The 18,689-nt window shown below is 43.4% G+C and overlaps 1 protein-coding gene across 2 annotated transcripts in view; it reads left to right on the forward strand.

The window, feature by feature from the left end:
* The window catches only part of RAB3C (RAB3C, member RAS oncogene family), a 215,162-nt gene that overhangs the window by 39,150 nt on the left and 157,323 nt on the right, over positions 1-18,689 (forward strand). The window lies entirely within an intron of this gene.

Genomic DNA, 18,689 nt, shown 5'->3' on the forward strand with positions numbered 1-18,689 from the left:
ATGGGCACAGTATGATGAAAGCTGGTCTGGAGTATGATTGTATCTAGTGTACTGGGCTATGTGCTCTAATCGGGAGGTAGATCCATCACAAAGGTGACATTGCTGTAGGCAGTATATTGCCTTCAAAAATGTGCTTTCAGGTAATATTTTTGCTTATTATCAGTTTATTTCTATCTTTGTAAAAAAGAGATATCCTGCTATCTTTGTTCCACTAATGAGAAATGAAGGGGTGGGGCTTGTCACAATGACCCATCTAATTTTCATCCATCCGTGTAAGGAATCCCTATGAGATTGCGGGTGCCAGCGGATGAACTTCCGCTGACACCCGATTTTACCCGGTTCCTCAATCCTCTGAGTCTGCAGACTGAGGAAAACCCTATTTTTCCACCCGTCTGCCGATCGGATCGGGTGAACACGGACAGACGGTCCAGGTTCATCCGATCCCCCCATAGAGGAGAGCGGAGAAAAGACAGGGCGGTCCTTGCACAGTGTGCGGGGACCGCCCTGTCATCCGCCGGCTCAGCAGGGATCAGCGGATCAGGTTCACGGGGCGGATCATCACTGATCCGCCCCGTGTGAAAGAGCCCTAAACCAGATTGGTAATAATCACTGCCATCTATCAATGCAGTGCAAAATCAGACCAAGCATGGCAGGAATGTGCTTTCTTTACAGCTCAGAAATATACATGCATATAAATATAAAATATATATATATACTCACCGGCCACTTTATTAGGTACACCTTGCTAGTATCGGGTTGGACCCCCTTTGCCTTTAGAACTGCCTTTATTCTTCATGGCATTAATTCAACAAGGTGTTGGAAACATTCCTCAGGGATTTTGATCCATAGTGACATGATAGCATCTCGCAGTTACTGCAGATTTGTCGGCCACACATCCATGAAGCGAATCTCCCCTTCCACCACATCCCAAAGGTGCTCTATTGGATTGAGATCTGGTGACTGTGGAGGCCATTGGAGTACAGTGACCTCATTGCCATGTTGAAGAAACCAGTGGTGAGATGATTGGATCTTTGTGATATGGTGTATTATGTTGCTGGAAGGAGCCATCAGAAGATGGGTACACTGTAGTCATAAAGGGATGGACATGGTCAGCAACAATACTCAGGTAGGCTGTGGAGTTTAAGCGATGCTCCATTGGTACTAAGGGGCCCAAAGTGTGTCAGAAAAATATCATTACACCACTACCAGCCTGAACCAATGATACAAGGCAGGATGGATCCATGTTTTCATCGGCGAGTACATGAAAAAAAGTATCGGTACTTGTACTCGGTCCTAAAAAAAGTGGTATTGGGACAACCCTACAATAGGTTCATTTAAGCTAGTGCATTGTTGGTTCACTTACCTTTTCCTTTAATTTTCCTTCTATTTTTTTTTTTACTGTGTTTTCTTTGTCTGAATTTCTCACTTCCTGTTCCTCCTCAGTAAGCTGTTCTGGCTGACTAACCCCCAGCCAGAACAGGGGGCAAGCTTACTGAGGAGAAACAGGAAGTGAGACATTCAGACAAAGAAAAAAAAACATTTAGAAGGGAAATTGAAGGAAAAGGTAAGTGAACCAACAATGCACTAGCTTAAAGCAACCTATTTAGAAAATAAAAAACAAACCTTTATAACCCCTTTAACCACTTCCCTACCGCGTCATTGTGAAATGACGGCGGCAGGAACCCCTCCTCGATTCGGGTGGATGTCATGTGACGTCCTGGGCTTTGTGGGGGGATATCTGAATGATGCCTGCAGCTAGAGGCATCATTCAGATATCCTTCTCTTCTGCCGGCGATTCTGCACAACGTAAGAACAATCATAGCGGCGATTCCGCCGCTAGATCGTTCTTACAGGCGGCAGGAGGGGACATCCCCCCCCCCTCCCGCCGCCATCCGGTGCTTCTCCGGGCTCTCCCGTGCCATCGGGGGCCCGGAGAACGAATCGTCCGGCGCTGGCAGGAAGCATAGAGATGACTGGTGACCAGATGGTCACCAGTCATCTCTATGACCGTCGGAGGACCCGGGCGCGATGTTATGACGTCACGCCCGGGTCCCCGTAAGTAAACAAAGCCGCAATTGCGGCTGCTAAGCAACAGCAAGCATGAGATCGGTGAATTTTTTTTCACCGATTTCATGCTTTCCAGCCTGGAGGAGAGATGTGGGGTCTTATTGACCCAGCATCTCTCCATAAAGAGGACCTGTCACACACATTCCTATTACAAGGGATGTTTACATTCCTTGTAATAGGAATAAAAGTGATAATAAAAAATAAAAAAAAGTGTAAAAAAAGAAATAAATATGTAAAAAAAAAAAAGAAATAATTTTTTTTTTTTTAACGCCCCTGTCCCCGGTAGCTTGCGCGCAGAAGCGAACGCACACGCAAGTCCCGCCGACATATGTAGACGCTGTTTAAACCACATATGTGAGGTATTGCCGCATGCGTTAGAGTGCCAGCAACAATTCTAGCACTAGATCTCCTCTGTAAATCTAAACTGGTAACCTGTAAAAAAATTCAAAGCGTTGCCTATGGAGATTTTTAAGTACCGAAGTTTGGCGCCATTCCATGAGTGTGCGCAATTTTAAAGCGTGACATGTTAGGTATCTATTTACTCGGTGTAACATCATATTTCATATTTTACAAAAAGATTGGTCTAACTTTACTGTTTTGTTATTTTTTTAATTCATGAAACAATTTTTTTCCAAAAAAAAGGCGTTTGAAAAATTATTGCGCAAATAGCGTGCAAGATAAAACGTTTCAATGACCGTAGTTTTATTCCCTAGGGTGTCTGCTAAAAAAACATATATAATGTTTGGGGGTTCTGCATAATTTTCTAGCAAAAAAATTATGATTTGTACATGTAGGAGAGAAGTGCCAGAATAGGCCTGGTATGGATGTGTGTATAACAGCCCTGTATGGAAGTGGTTAAGTAAAGGCATGTTTGTTATTTAAAAACAAAAATCAAATGTTTACAACCATCTTCTAAGAATGTGAAATAACAGTTCCTCAATGGTATGCAGACAGAAAGAAAAAAAATAGCAGGGGTTTTACTTTTAACCCTTCCCTAGTAGGGGTTTTAATAACGTTAATACATATATACTTTCATTTCAGGGGGTTCAGCTGAGATCAAGGGTCTCATGCAAAACTGCAGCACCTCCTTTTCATAGACTATGCATTCAGATATACCCTTGTCCTTATATCCATTTTCTGTCTGGCGCTGGAGCTTATAGAACGCTTATTCTAAAAAAAAAGCACCTTGCATCCAGGGGAAAATTGAGTACATGACTCTGTAACTTTTATTTCTGCTTCAAAACATAACTATTTGCTTATGACATAAGAAAAAATCTGCTCTGATCTCATCTGAGGCAGAAGGGTGGTAGATGACAATTTGAGTGCAATTGACAAAGCCAACATTTAATTAGAATGGTAAACGATAATTATTTTGAGACAATCTTACAGGAAGAACTTCTCTTCTTTAGTTGGTGACATGTCCACACTGGTTGCTAAGCTGTTGCCTAGAAATCTGTCATCTCTAAGGGAACAATGATAATAGGGAGTACCATAATTGTTTACTTACTGTACTTGCTTTTTTTCTCTAAGATTTGCAGCAAATGCAATGGAATCAAATTAGACATCGATCGCTGGGCTCATCATACTGAACTTTTGGAAGAGCCTTAAGCTGACCATACCTAGATCAAAATTAGTTTAGTTCAACAGGGACCAGCTGAATTTCATTCAATGTATGGACAGGGAGGTTGTACAGAACTCGATCTACCAACTGACTTCTGTACAACCAACCTGTTCGATTTTCGCCACTTGATCAGCAACTCAGGCTATAGCTGGCAGCACTGATCAATGTACTCTGATGGCTGGGAAGTCTCACGGCCATCAGAATACAATAGTGCACTGGGAGGATTCCCCTATCCACAATGAATGTGTGGATTTGGAAATGTAGTAATTTTTTTCTGTTCAACTAACTGGTTGAACAAAAAAAAAAGACTCATCTACGGGCTGCTCTACCTACTTGCCAACCAACCGCCACAGTTATACTGCGGCAGGTTGGCTCGGCAGTGTGAATCACTGTAATGGCTATAGCAGGCACGCGCTCGCTGCGCCGACGCCGGAAGGCCAATGCGAAGTGGCTGGTGGCCGCGATGTCCGCCGACCACCCGGGATCACTCCACAGAGAGCCAGAATGGGGATCTGTCAATGTAAACAAACAGATCCCTGTTCTGTCTGGGGAGTAGAGAGAGATCGTCTGTTCCTGGTGATAAGGAACAGTGATCTCACTCTACTCCCAGTCAGTCCCCTCCCCCCACAGTTAGAAACGCCTCCCTAGGACACATTTAAGCCCTTGATCACCCCTTAGTGTTAACCTCTTCCTTGCCACAGTAATCAGTGGCTATTTTTAGCTCTGATCATTGTAATAATGTCACTGGTCCCAAAAAGGTGTCTAAAGTGTCTGATCTGTCTGCCGCAATATCGCAGTTCCGCTAAAAATCACTGATCACCGCCAATACTGGTAAAAAAATAAAAATGCCATAAATCTGTCCCCTATTTTGTACATGCTATAAATTTTGTGCAAACCAATCAATATACGCTTATTGCGGTTTTTTTTACCAAAAATTTGTAGAATACTTATGGGCCTGATGAAGAAACTTGTTTTTTTTCAATTTTATGGGGGATATTTGTTATAGCAAAAAGTAAAAAAAAATAGCACAAAAAATAAATACCGCAGAGGTGTTCAAATACCACCAAAAGAAAGCTCTATTTGTGGGAAAAAAAGGACCTCAATTTTGTTTGGGTACAGCATCACAGGACTGCGAAATTGTCAGTTAAAGCAACGCAGTGCCGAAACGCAAAAAATGGCCCGGTCGTTAAGAGGGTAAATCCTTCCAGGGGTGAAGTGGTTGCTGTAAACCTTTGTTTCAATAAAATGCTTTCTAAACCTTTTGCTGCCAACATATTGCATACATGTGGCGTGAAAGAAAGTGGAATTTGATTCCAACAGGCCACACATACTGTGATGGAAGTTACTAAAATGAATATTTTTGTGTTATGCTATTTCTTTTTATTAGAATATATATATATATATATATATATATATAGATAGATATGTATACATATGTATGTGTGAAAATATACTATCCTTAAATGAAGAAACAGATTATAATGTTTTAAAGTTACAAGTACATCTCAGCTTGAAGTGAAGACAAAGAAGAACTATTAATAGTAAACAGCTGTCTTCCCCCCCTTCTTTCACTGAGGGAACATATATGGCTCTGAATGAAGCCCCTGTGAACTTGAGTGGAGGACCCTGAGGCCTGGTACACACGACCGAGTTTCTCAGCAAAAACAAGCAAGAAACTTGCTGGGAGATATTTTTTTGCCGAGGAAACCGGTTGTGTGTACATTTTCGTCGAGGAAACTGTCGAGAAACTCGACGAGCCAAAAAGAAAGCACGTTCTGTATTTCCTTGACGGAAATGGAGAAAATTGGCTTGTCGAGTTTCTCGACGGCTTCACAAGGAACTCGACGAGCAAAACGATGTGTTTCGCCCGTCGAGTTTCTCGGTCGTGTGTACGAGGCCTGTGAGTCTGAGTGTGCCTCGTGGCAAGAAGAACATGTAACAGGAAAAGACTCTTATATGGACTAATCCAATGAAATGTGCTCATGTGTATGATGCCATTTTGTCTATAAAAGGCCAATAAAGATACCGCCCCTTTCTCTTTGCACTGGGACACGAAGCAAGAACAGTCTGTTATTTCCTGCTCTTACAATTTGGCCCAGCAGGCAGAATAGCTGTACTCTAGTATTGTGCTAGGGGTATCTATTTCAATATGTATACATGGGCTTTCTGTGCTAAGAGTGTGCTCACTGCATCCTCCCAGCACAGTGATCGAGCTGTCAAAGACAGTTCTCATTCTCTGCTTGTGACAGGACCGCCTCAAGGTTGCAATATTGAATTGTGAAGGAAATTGCTGCAGATTGAAAAGGAAAGGTAAGTTTTAACAACATTAAATTGCAATATGGCTTGTGTAGCAATTGGATATCATTTTTATTTGCAATTTTCCATCAGTAGGGCTCATGCACATAGCGTTTTGCCTGTACAGCGTACAGTGCTTTTTTGGGTGAAAAGGAAGCACAGTTGCAGCATACAGCCCACTGCCAGCCGCCTTGTCAAAAATCAATGACAGGCTGAAATACATGGCGGCTGTACTCTGTTCCAAACAGGACGTGCGTTTAGGGCCGTATACGTTCAGGGATTTATGCCCCAAATGCAGGCCTTCAACATCCCTGAATCCCTATGGCCCTAAACACAAGTACCATCACTTCGTATGTCCCACCACTAAAAAAAGGGTGTCCACTGGATCAAGCTCTTCATCAGTTCTTGCAAGGCCTTCCACTGTCCACACTGATGCTGGGTCATTCTTCTCCTGCTGACCACTGGCTGGATTATTATTCAGCCCACTGACCACAGACATTGGGGTACTTTAGCTTCCACTGACCACCAGCCAAGGCATTTTTCTCTCCTAGGACTGTGGCATATGTGTGTGGAGTAAACTGCGGGTCTTCTCAGACTTTTTAAGCCAAGCCCAAAAGTCAGTACAATGTAACCACCTTCACTTATCACTACAAGATCTAAAGTGGAGAATTCGTCTTTTTTTTTTTTTCATAAGCCTCATACACACTATAGGATTTTCTGCGGACAAAGCGTAGGACTTTTGTCCAAAGGGCATTGGATAGGAACTTGTCTTGCATACAAACGGAAAAAATTGTCGGCCAACAAACACAAAATTACGTGTTTTTTCAACCCTTTAGTGCCACCCTTTGGGAAACTTGCTAACTTTGTTATGTTGAGTTTTGCTTCTGAGCAAGCGTGTTTATACTTTGGAGTTTTGTCTGACGGACTCGGTACACACGATTGGAAAATCCGACAACACACAATTGTTGGCAGACAATTTTAAAGCATGCTATCCTACATTTGTCCGTGGAAAATCCGACAATAATTGCCAGATGAAGCATACAGTACAAACGGTCGGATTTTCCAATAACAGCCTGTCATCACACAATTCCTGTCAGATAATCCGATCGTGTGTACGAGGTTTAAAAGTGTTACTAAACCCAGGACCTGCATTCACTATATCTGGTCTCCCACATTACACAGAACATGGAATTTAAATTATTTTTAGTAAATATAAACTGCTAAATACCTTTTCTCATCAGCAGTATATAGCAATCTTGTGACTTTTATATGTGTCTGGTTAAAGCTTGTAGGAGGAGTTTTCATTCTCCTCTGACTGACCTATGAGGCTGCAGGACCCCTGACCCTCTGTCTGGACAGTGCTGATTGGCCCGGTGCTGATCACATGCACCGTCCCAAAAAAAAAATCTCTAGCAATACACACCAAACTGAGCATGTGCAGGGTGACTCCAAAGGCTCTGTTCTATCAGGAGATGGATTGAGGAGAGTTGGAGAAGGGGAGGATCACAGAAGACAGGATCAAACAGCCATTTTACGCAATGTGGAGGATTATCCACAGTGAGTATAACAAGCATGCTTTTCTGCATATGCAGATTGATTTTACTGTTGTGGGTTTAGTAATACTTTAACCACTTAAGGACCAGAAGGCCCCTTAATGACCAGGCATTTTTTTTCAATACGGCACTGTTTTTTCCCCACAAATAGAGCTTTCTTTTGCTGGTATTTGATCACCTCTGCAGTTTTGATTTTTTGCGCTATAAACAAAAAAAAGGCAACACTTCACAATTCAATGCAATATGGGAACCTGGAGGCGGTCCTGTCACAAGCAGAGAATGAGAACTGACTATGACAGCTCGATCACTGTGCTGGGAGGATGCAGTGAGCACACTCTTAGCACGGAAAGCCCATGTATACATATGTGTGGCCTGTTGGAATCAAAGCCCACTCTCTTTCACGCCACATGTATGCAATATGTTGGCAGCAAAAGGTTTAGAAAGAATTTTATTGAAACAAAGGTTTACAGTAACCACTTCACCCCTGGAAGGATTTACCCTCTTAATGACCGGGCCATTTTTTGCGATACGGCACTGTGTCGCTTTAACTGACAATTGCGCAGTCCTGTGATGTTGTACCCAAACACAATTGAGGTCCTTTTTTTCTCACAAATAGAGCTTTCTTTAAGTGGTATTTGAACACCTCTGCGGTATTTATTTTTATTTTATTTTGTTTTATTTTTTGCTATAATAAATATCCCCCAAAAAATATATAAAAAAATAAGTTTCTTCATCTTCATTTTTTGGTTAAAAAAATCGCAATAAGCGTATATTGATTGGTTTGTGCAAAAGTTATAGCATCTATAAAAATAGGGGGTAGATTTATGGCATTTTTATAATTTCTTTATTTTTTACTAGTAATGGCGGCAATCTGCGATTTTTAGCGGGACTGCGACATTGCGACAAACAAATCGGACACTTTTGACACATTTTTGGGACCATTGACATTTATACAGCGATCAGTTCTATAAAAATGCACTGATTACCGTGTAAATGTCACTGGCCGGGGAGGGGTTAACACTAGGTGGCGATCAAGGGGTTAAATGTGTTCCCTGAGAGGTGTTTGTAACTGTGGGGGGAGGGGACTGACCGGAGGAGGAGAAAGATTGCTGTTCCTAATCACTAGGCACAGCAGATCTGTCTCTCCTCTCCTGTCTGCTTACATTGACAGATCCCCGTTCTGGCTCTCTGTGGAGCAATTGCGGGTGAAAGGCAGATATCGCGGGCGCCGTGTGCGACTTCCCCCCTAACGCTCTTAAAGCGGCCGACGTACACCTTCAGCGATTCGCTCAGGAGAGCCAACCTACCGCAATATAATGACGGCGGCTGGTAGTTAAGTGGTTAAATAAAATGGCCAATAAGCATGCCACTGCAAAGAAGAAAGTAAACACTCTCCTCCCTGGATGCCCGCACCATGGGGTACTGATGTGATGCAGACAATTTGACGCCTGAAATTGACACTTCTAGGAGTGTTAATTTCCTGGTTTGCCAAAGATCTCAATGGTTCTTACCACTGGCTGAGTAACCAGGGGTCATCAGAAGGACTCAATGAAAGTAATGGGGGGGTCGGAAATCTAACACTTCTGAAAGCGCCAAATTATGAAGCTTTTTTAGGTGGTGATTGCTCTGCATTGAGCAGCATATGTATGTATCTAGGATGTATGTAGAAATATATACTTTATGTACTGTATATTTATATATATCTTTGTGCATTATAAGTAGCTTTTTCACAGAACATTTTACAATAGAGTTTCTGGTCCATGAGACAATCAAGATGGAAAAAAATGCACTTATAGCAAGTACAGTTTAGGGGAATTCGCTCAACCACCTCTGAATTATTAAGATCGATATTGTGGAATCTCATTAAGCCGTGATGGTGCATTGAGGATTTCCCTGAGTTTGGCGAGCCATGTGTCAGAAGTCTCCATTAATGTGACGTGAGTGAGTCAGACTTCTTGGGAGCCTCATTCATATTTAACAGTATTGACTGCGATGGGGGAGAGTAGAGAAGATCACTGTGGATTAGAGCCGTATATCTGCCATAATGTGCGCTGGAGAATGACGCCACTACACGTGTGGCAGATACATTGACATTTAGAAAGTGGAAGCCTGGATAACATTGATTCCTACATGCGTTCTTCAATTCCAGACACATCAAACATATCGATTTATATAAGGTACTTCTGTATGATCACTGGCCCCAAAACTCAGCTTGTATCATGTTAAGACGGCGTCATCCTCAGAGTCTTAGCCTGGAATGCCATTTATCAGCATAACAAACAGTAAAAGCTTGCCTAAGCTGATCTAATAATTGGAGAAAAGCATGGTGAGCAAATAAATGTGTTTTTTTGTCTGTTGCAACCAGTCCGTGTTCAGTTGTTGTGAACAATAGTCCCATTTTTGCTTAATTTTTTTCCAGTTTTCCTAACTCAGATCTAGGGTGACATCTATGTTATCATACAGTTGATTTTGGGTGTACACTGGTTCCCAGGAACTGAACATATGTAGGTATACACATATTCCCAGGAACTGGGTGTACACTATATTGTCAAAAGTATTGGGACACCTGCCTTTACACGCACATGAGATATGGACTCCAGAGAGAGAGATATAATTTTGCCCCTGTTCAAATCATTAGTAAGACCTCATCTGGAATATGCAGTTCAGTTTTGGGCTCTAGTTCTCAAAAATGATATTGGGGAACTGAAGAAAGTACAGAGAAGAGAAACTAAACTGATAAGAGGCATGGAGGAGCTCAGCTATGAGGAAAGATTAGAGGAAGTGAATGTATTCACTCTTGAGAAGAGGAGAATAAGGGGAGATATGATCTATATGTACAAATATATAAGGGGTCCATATAGTGAACTTGGTGTTGAGTTATTCACTTTACGGTCAACACAGAGGACAAGGGGGCACTCTTTACGTCTAGAGGAAAAGAGGTTTCAATTCCAAATACGGAAAGGTTTCTTCACAGTAAGAGCTGTGAAAATGTGGAATAGACTCTCTGCAGAGGTGGTTCTGGCCAGCTCAGTAGATTGCTTTAAGAAAGGTCTGGATACTTTCCTAGATGTACAGAATATAACTGAGTACTAAGATTTGTAGGTAAAGTTGATCCGGGGTAAATCCGATTGCCTCTCGGGGGATCAGGAAGGAATTTTTCCCCCTGCTGTAGCAAATTGGATCGTGCTCTGCTGTTTTTTTTTTGCCTTCCTCTGGATCAACATTGGGTATAGAATTGGGTGTATGGGATTGAACGATATATATATATATTTTTTTTATGATTGAACTAGATGGACTAGATGTCTTTTTTCAACCCAACTAGCTATGTAACTATGAACTTTAATGGCATCCCAGTCTTAGTCCGTAGGGTTCAATATTAAGTTGGCCCACCCATTGTAGCTAAAACAGTTTCAACTCTTCTGGGAAGGCTGTCCACAAGGTTTAGGAGTGTGTCTATGGGAATGTTTGACCATTCTTCCAGAAGCACATTTGTGAGGTCAGGCACTGATGTGGACGAGAACATAGGTGTTCTATTGGGTCGAGGTCAGAACTCGAAATTGTTTCTGCGGACATGTTCGGTCGTCTGTACGGCCGACCGGACCGGATTCCCGGCCTAGCGGACAGGTTTCCAGCGGACAAATGTTTCATAGCATGCTATGAAACATGTCCGCTGGAAGCCTGTCCGTCGGACATGTTCGGTCGTCTGTACGACTCACCGGACATGCCCGCTCGGCCGAAAGCCCTCGCATGCGTCGAAGTGATTCGACGCATGCGTAGAAGCATTGACCTTCCAGGGTCGTGCACGTCGCCGTGTCATCATCGCGGCCACGTCGCGACCACGTCACCGCGTTCGCTGTCCGCAGGGATTTTGGTCTGATGGTGTGTCCGGCAGCGGACATGTCTGATGAAAATGGTCCGGCGGACCGTTTTCATCGGATTGTCCGTCCGTGTGTACGCGGCCTAAGAGTCTCTGCCTATGAGGAGAGGGGGAACACCCTCTTGGCCAATCAGGGATTGCGAGGAGGCTGGGTTCATGCTACGCAAAGCAGAATTACCAGAGTAGAATATACCATACTAGATCATTTGATTACATAATATAATATAATTATTGAAAGATTTGGATTTTTTGTAGTGAATTTTGTTTTCCCCAATACAATTTATGGGTAGAGCAGTAAATGTTTTAAGATGCAATACTCAGGTATCGCCATTGCAACTATTTAATCATCAGCATTACTGCAAAAACTGCCTAATAGCATATTTATATTTTTAATATTTCAATCTTCAAGTGTATGTAAATCTAAAACATGTTTTCATTTGGATAGCGTGGTGGGGGGTTATAACCCTATAAGGGTTTTTATTGCTGTCTGTTTTCCCAGGATAAGACACCTTTAGGCACTATTCAGGATCGGGATCTAGTTCCTGCTCCAAAATGTTGGCACAATCAGGTAAATCCCGATGCCTGTACAGCTTTTATTGCTATTCACAAATGTTTCCCACAGATTGGATCCAGCTGTAGCCTCTTGTGAGTTGCTACCATTTTGCAGTCTAATCACTAGAGGGGAGGAAATTGAGAAAACTCTTGTTCCTGCCTGCCTCTGAGCTATGATATCGCTTAGGCCAGCGGTGTCAAGCTCAATTTTATTGCGGATTGCATCAGCAGTGTGGTTGCTCTCAAAGGGCTGGTTGTATCAGAGTTCAGGATTACACTAGGTGCAGAGTGCAGTGTTCAGGAGTGCGCTATGTACAGAGTGCAGAGTTTAGGGGTGTGCTATATATAGAGTACAGAGTTTAGAAAAACTGGGTTCAAGGGCCACATGACAAGGCCTCGTGGGCCGGATCGGCCAGTGGGCCTTGTGGTTGACATATGTGGTTTAGGCCATTTATCTGAAACTGAAGGGTGGCTTTTAATTATAAAAAAAAGTAAAATTTTCATTCATTAAATGCAAATTCCACATTCAGTAATGGGACTAGAGCAGTGATGGCGAACCTATGGCACGCATGCCACAACTGGCACGCCAAGCCCTCTCTGTCGGTATGCCAGGGGAATCCCCCAGCCAGGCAGTTCCTTGCACTGATGGTGCAGGCACGTAGGAGCTGGCACCCTTACTTGCATCAGTGACGTCGACAGGGGGGTGGGCAGCCAGTCATCTTGTTCCATGTGTGCTGTTTAGGGGGGGTGTAAAATTCTTCCTCCACCGTCCTGACTCTGTTCTGCAGCTTATTGTCTCCCCCAGTCCTCTACACCTCTGGTAAGGCATTCGGGCATTCCTTTCTGAAGGCACCCTATTCCAGCTCCCCCTGCTCCAGGACGACTTGGTTAAGTCTGTCCTTGTAGTGCAGCCTGTGAAAAAGTGGAGGGGGCGGGGCGGTGCTTGAAGCAGATCATCCATGGGGAGAGGTGCAATGGCTGCTAGCTGACCTCCTGGCGGTGGGGATATCGAGGAGCGGCTGGATGGCGGGATTCCTACAACACTTCCTGGGAAGAACTGGACGATGAGGCCATGGAAAGGTAAGGAGGAGGATGGATCCTCTGATCTACATTGTACTGTGTATGGGGGGATGGGGATGTGAGTAGTGCAGGAAGCATGTGTAAGGTAGGTGAGTGCATGTGTCAGGTAGGTAAGTGCATGTGTCAGGTAGGCGAGTCAATGATCAGGTAGATGAGTGCAATGGTCAGGTAGGTGAGTGCAATGGTCAGGTAGGTGAGAACAATGGTCAGGTAGGTCAGTGCATGTGTCAGATAGGTGAGTGTAATGGTCAGGTAGGTCAGTGCATGTATCAGGTAGGTCAGCGTATGTTGCACAGTGCATTCTGCATTCTTTTTGGTCCCTTAGAGCTCATTCAGAGGGATGATCCGTCCCATCCTCTGTACAGAGACGCTGGCAGCTTTCATTCTGGCACTTTGAAAGAAATAAGTTAGTTTTGCGTCATGGTTTGGGCACTCAACTAGAGTAAGTAAACAATGAACTACAAGTGTGTTGATGTCACTGCATGTGTGCTCTTTTGAAAATTATTAGTCCCTCTGCCCTGGTGGCAGATGGAACCTGTGGTCCCTCCATTCACAGATCTATATGCACATCTTCACCAAATTCAGAAAATAAACAGAAGCATATTTATGTGTGTGTGTGGTTGGGGGGGGGGGTGTTGGGGGATAGAGGGCTGGGGAATGTCACCATATTCTATGCTATAGGTACAACATGAAACATGGTCTCAAAGGTTGAGTAAGCCCTTAAAAATTATACTGCTGCTGATTTTTGTGACATGCCAGGAAGTATTAGCAGACTTGTAAAGTTACTAAGAGGTTTACTTTAAAATCATGTTATAGTAAAATAAAAACAACAAAAAACAGAATAAAACAGTACTATAGAAAGTACAGTCCGGCAACTTGACAGCTTCTCCATAGAAAATATTTATTGAAGCATTACAGCAGTAATATCACCCAAACCTGACGCATTTCGGCCTTAGGCCTTTATCAAAGCATAAAAAGCACAACAATGTTATGCTTTAATGAAGGCCTAAGGCCGAAATGCGTCATTTTTGGATGATGTTACTGCTGTAATGCTTCCATAAATATTTTCTATGGAGAAGCTGTTGAGTTGCCGGCCTGTACTTTCTATGGATCACTTGTGAGCTTAATTAGCCAGAGCATCGACTACTCGACACGCCAACCATGGGCATCCGCTCCATAGGGCAAGGGGGTTCGTTTGCCCCCCCTGGAATCGCCAGGGAGAGCCAGGAGCAGGTCTGAACTGGCCCTGGGGCCAATTTAGGCAGTGACTGCAGTTCTCCCATCCCCTCTAGTTGTCCCTTATTTAGAGTGCCTGTCCCTCTTCTGGAATCAAATCCATTTGTCCCTCGTTCCAAAAGGTTCCTCTTTTTGACCTGAAATAAATATACTGTCAATATAGTGTAGTGTTTCAATCAAGGGAAAGGGGTGCTGTGTAATGTAAAGGGGTCCAGTGATGTAGCGTGCTGTGTAATGTAAAGGGGTCCAGAGCTGTGGGGTGCTGTGTAATGTGAAGGGGTCCAGAGGTGCAGTTGTGGAGAGGGGGTACACAGTAGTGACAAAGAGATATTGAAAGATGCAGGGGGCACAGTGGGGTGTTTTTACATTTTAACGTGGGGGGCGCTTTTAACCCGCGCTAGAGGTTCGAAGAAAGGGTAAAATGCGACTGTGTATCGCCGCTGCCGAAGCGCCCCCCTCTGAAAAAATTTCAGCGGACACCCATGACGCCAACTATACTATATAGCAGTAGAGCTTGGGTGAGTACAGTACTATGGCCAGAGCCTCAGCAACCTATCATCAGACCCAAACACTGGCATGAAAAGGGCAGTATAAAGGGCAGGGTGGAGCCTATGCAAATAGTGACAGCAAGAAAGTCGTTATTTGCATTATTTGCATATGTTCTTCTGGAAGAGTTCTTGGCAGCCTTGCTTTGACATACCATACAAACTATGCTACAACATGCTTGCATATAATTTATGTGTGCCACAGGTTTGCATTACGTTGTATATTAGAGGACTAAATGTGGGGCACTTAAAATCTAGATGGAAATCACAGTCTTGTAAAAGGGTTCTCACTTCATTCAGAATGAATGAAAAGGATTTACAGCAGTGGCTATCGTAATTGCTTGAAAAGTGTTTTTGCTTTTTTGGCCTGGGGTCCCTCTTTAACGTTTCCACTTGCAGATCTGAGTGATGTTGAATAGTCATGTTATGATAAAATGGAAAACAAACTGCAGGCAAACGCACCCACTCAGTAATTCGCATACCGTGCCGAGTATTCTCTAATGCTGTTTACTCTTTGGTGTCTAACCATGATGAATCTGCAATTGCAGAATTTAAGCTGCTTACCCCTAATTCACTTCAAAAACAAAATGTTGGAAAATCCCCTCATAAGCACATTGTCAATTCCTTGCTGCAGAATTCCGCAGCTTTGCACTCAGATACACTGTGTAATGTCAAAATTGACATAAATCTGTTCAAGTGCTGGCCTGAGCCATGAAAATATTCCCTTAAAGCTGAATTCCAGGCAAACAACTAAATACAAATATAAGTAAAGAAGCCATTTTACCTGCCAGAGGATTTGTATTTTTGTCCATCCACTCCTGAAATGTACACATTCCCGTCATGCAGAACAGTCTGCTGGTGACAAAACTTACAGTAAATGAATGCAATGATTGTCATCTCCCCACCCACTGCCTGCTGAATGGACAGTGAAAGTGCAGCAGGAGACAGGTGAGGTGAGCTTATCCTGCTGCTCACTCTCCTCTCTCCTCCTATCAGCCGGTTCATTCTCAATATATTTTCATACAACCTGGCAGATTGGCTCCCAGTTTAAACCTCACTATATACATTTGTCCACTTGTCCACTTCCACTTCCCCGAAGCTCCACCCACTGCGCATAATCTTCGCCAGGTGAAGATTATGCGGAGTGGGTGGAGCTTCGGAGAAGTCAGTGTGGTAATTAATTAATAGCTGTGCTGCAAAGTGTCCCTGGAATTTTTTTTAAAATGTTGGCAACTATGTATATAGGGTATTGTAATGCTGCCAGCATGTTAAATTCTGGTACTTAAACTAGTTGCATTAATATTAAGAATGTTTAAATGAACATAGAGCTAAATGAATGTGCACCTGTAACGGCTACCCATGTAGTGAGAGGGTATCAGCCGTTGGAGAAGTCCTTTTCCCTGGCAAGCTGCGATATGCAGATACCGCCGGTATATCCCATCGAATGCCCTTTCAAGAAACGAGACGGGCTACGTTTGCAGAGTCAAGCAGGACTGATTTTTTAATGGTTCACTCTGAGATTTTATACAGTATTCAAGGCACATGAACAATCAAACTGTCCCCACCCACACATCACACCGTGGGGAAGCTTCAATCACCTTCTTTGAGCTAATTATAAACATTTCTTCATTACCAGAACTCAAACACAATGATCTCCTTGAATCAATCAGTCGCTAGACGTTCCGGCACCGAGATCTACTTAACATGACCTGGCCTGGCACATTCCTTTCTCAATAGAATTCAATTAACCTTTAGAACAATATACACTCACAGATCATTACGTTAGAATACACCTGGCAGGAGGCTGTTACTACACAAAGGAGAGTCCATTAGCTATGTAAAGGGAATATTAGCATTCAGCAGTGAAAAAATCCCTTGTATAATTAACCCTTTGAGCTCAGAATACAATGTGGTAAATCCAATTGTAACGAGCCATGCAGTTCTTTGTAGACCTCACTGTAGGAGTATTATAGGATGTCCTGGCAGAATAGTTCATACGTCCGTTACAGCACCTTTTTTTTATCTGCCTGGAGTTCAGGACTTCATGGAGTTGGATAGTTACATTGATCCAGCTAGGACCAATGAAGGTATGGATATTTTTTTTCCTGAGGAACCACCATGGAAGGTGACAATTACTGTAGTAGTCAGTGATGCCACAGTGATTCCCACCATTTAAATGTTTTTTTTTTTTTAATGAATACTAGGTCTTCTCTGATTGGACAAGGTGGAGAAGAGGGGCAGTGTTGTCAAGATTTCCACCTCATCTAATCAGAGAATGTGTTCCAATCAGGTGAAGGTAATCATAGTAGCGGGTGGATATTATAATCTCTCAAGCCCCACACACACTATCAGTTTTCCTGCAGGTTTTTGTCTTCAGGTTTACCAAAACCATCTAATATGAGGTCAAACCTCAAGAGTTTCGTATGCAATCAGGCAGGCCCTTGCACTACATGGTAAACCTGAAGAGAAAAACCTGCAGGAAAACTGTTAGGCCCGGATTCACAAAGGATTTACGACGGCGTATCTCCAGATACGCCGTCGTAAGTCCGAATGGAGGCGTTGTATCTCTGCGCCTGATTCATAGAATCAGATACGCCTCACTGTTGCCAAGATACGAGCGGCGTAAGTCTCCTAAGCCGTCGTATCTTGGGGTGCATATTTACGCTGGCCGCTAGGGGCGCTTCCGTATATTTCCGCGTCAAATATGCAAATGAGCTAGATACGCCGATTCACGAACGTACTTGCGCCCGGTGTATTAAAATACGCTGTTTACGTAAGGTGTACGACCGGCGTAACTTTACCCCTCATAAAGCAGGGGTAAGTCATGTTAAGGTATGGACGTCGGAAACGTCAGAACAGCATCGTATTTTACGTCGTTTGCGTAAGTCGTCCGTGAATGGGGATGGGAGTAGGTTACGTTCACGTCGACTAAACATTGAGCCGGCGTAACTTAGGGAGAAAATTCGACGTGATACTGAGCATGCGCCGTTCGTTAGGCGCGTCATTTACGTGGGGTCATGATTTATTTCCATGCAACACGCCCCCTACCAGCCTACTTTGAATTACGCGGCCCATTTACGCTACGCCGCCGCAACTTACGGAGTAAGTGCTTTGTGAATACTGCACTTGCCTGTCTCAGGCCTCGTACACACGACCGAGTTTCTCGGCAAGAACCAGCAAGAAACTGCTGGGAGATATTTTTTTGCCGAGGAAACCGGCCGTGTGTACATTTTCGTTGAGGAAACTGTTGAGAAACTCGACGAGCCAAAAAGAGAGCAAGTTCTCTATTTCCTCGACGGGAATGGACAAAATTGGCTTGTCGAGTTCCTCGATAGCCTAACAAGGAACTCGACGAGGAAAACAATGTGTTTCGCCCGCCGAGTTCCTCGGTCGTGTGTACGAGGCTTAAGTTGCGGCGACGTAGCGTAAATAGGATACGCTACGCCCGCACAAAGATACGCCCAGATACGTGAATCTGGCCCACAGTGTGTATGGGGCTTCAGGGAGAAATTAGTGAACAGTCCAAACCAGGGGGTAAATAGTGTTTGATCCAAGGTCTCCGTAGGATTCAAAATTATAAACTTTATCTAGTAGTATAGCTTCAGTTTTAGCATTTATCATAGATTGTGTGACTCTTTGTTTGACTGATTCTATGCAGAGAGAGTTTGATTTCCACGCTTTTGCTACAGTTTGTTTAGCTGCCGTGGTTATAAAAAGAAGTCATTTGAATTGGCGGTGTGTTATGATTTGTGGTCCTACAGATTGCATTTTTCACATCGTGCTCTTTTGATATCGTGGAGAAGATAAATTTTGATGCATCCTCACATGTAGTGAGCATGTGGATGCATGATCATAGTGCGTGT

The sequence above is a fragment of the Rana temporaria genome, chromosome 1, assembly GCF_905171775.1.
Source record: "Rana temporaria chromosome 1, aRanTem1.1, whole genome shotgun sequence".
Taxonomy (NCBI): Eukaryota; Metazoa; Chordata; class Amphibia; order Anura; family Ranidae; genus Rana; species Rana temporaria.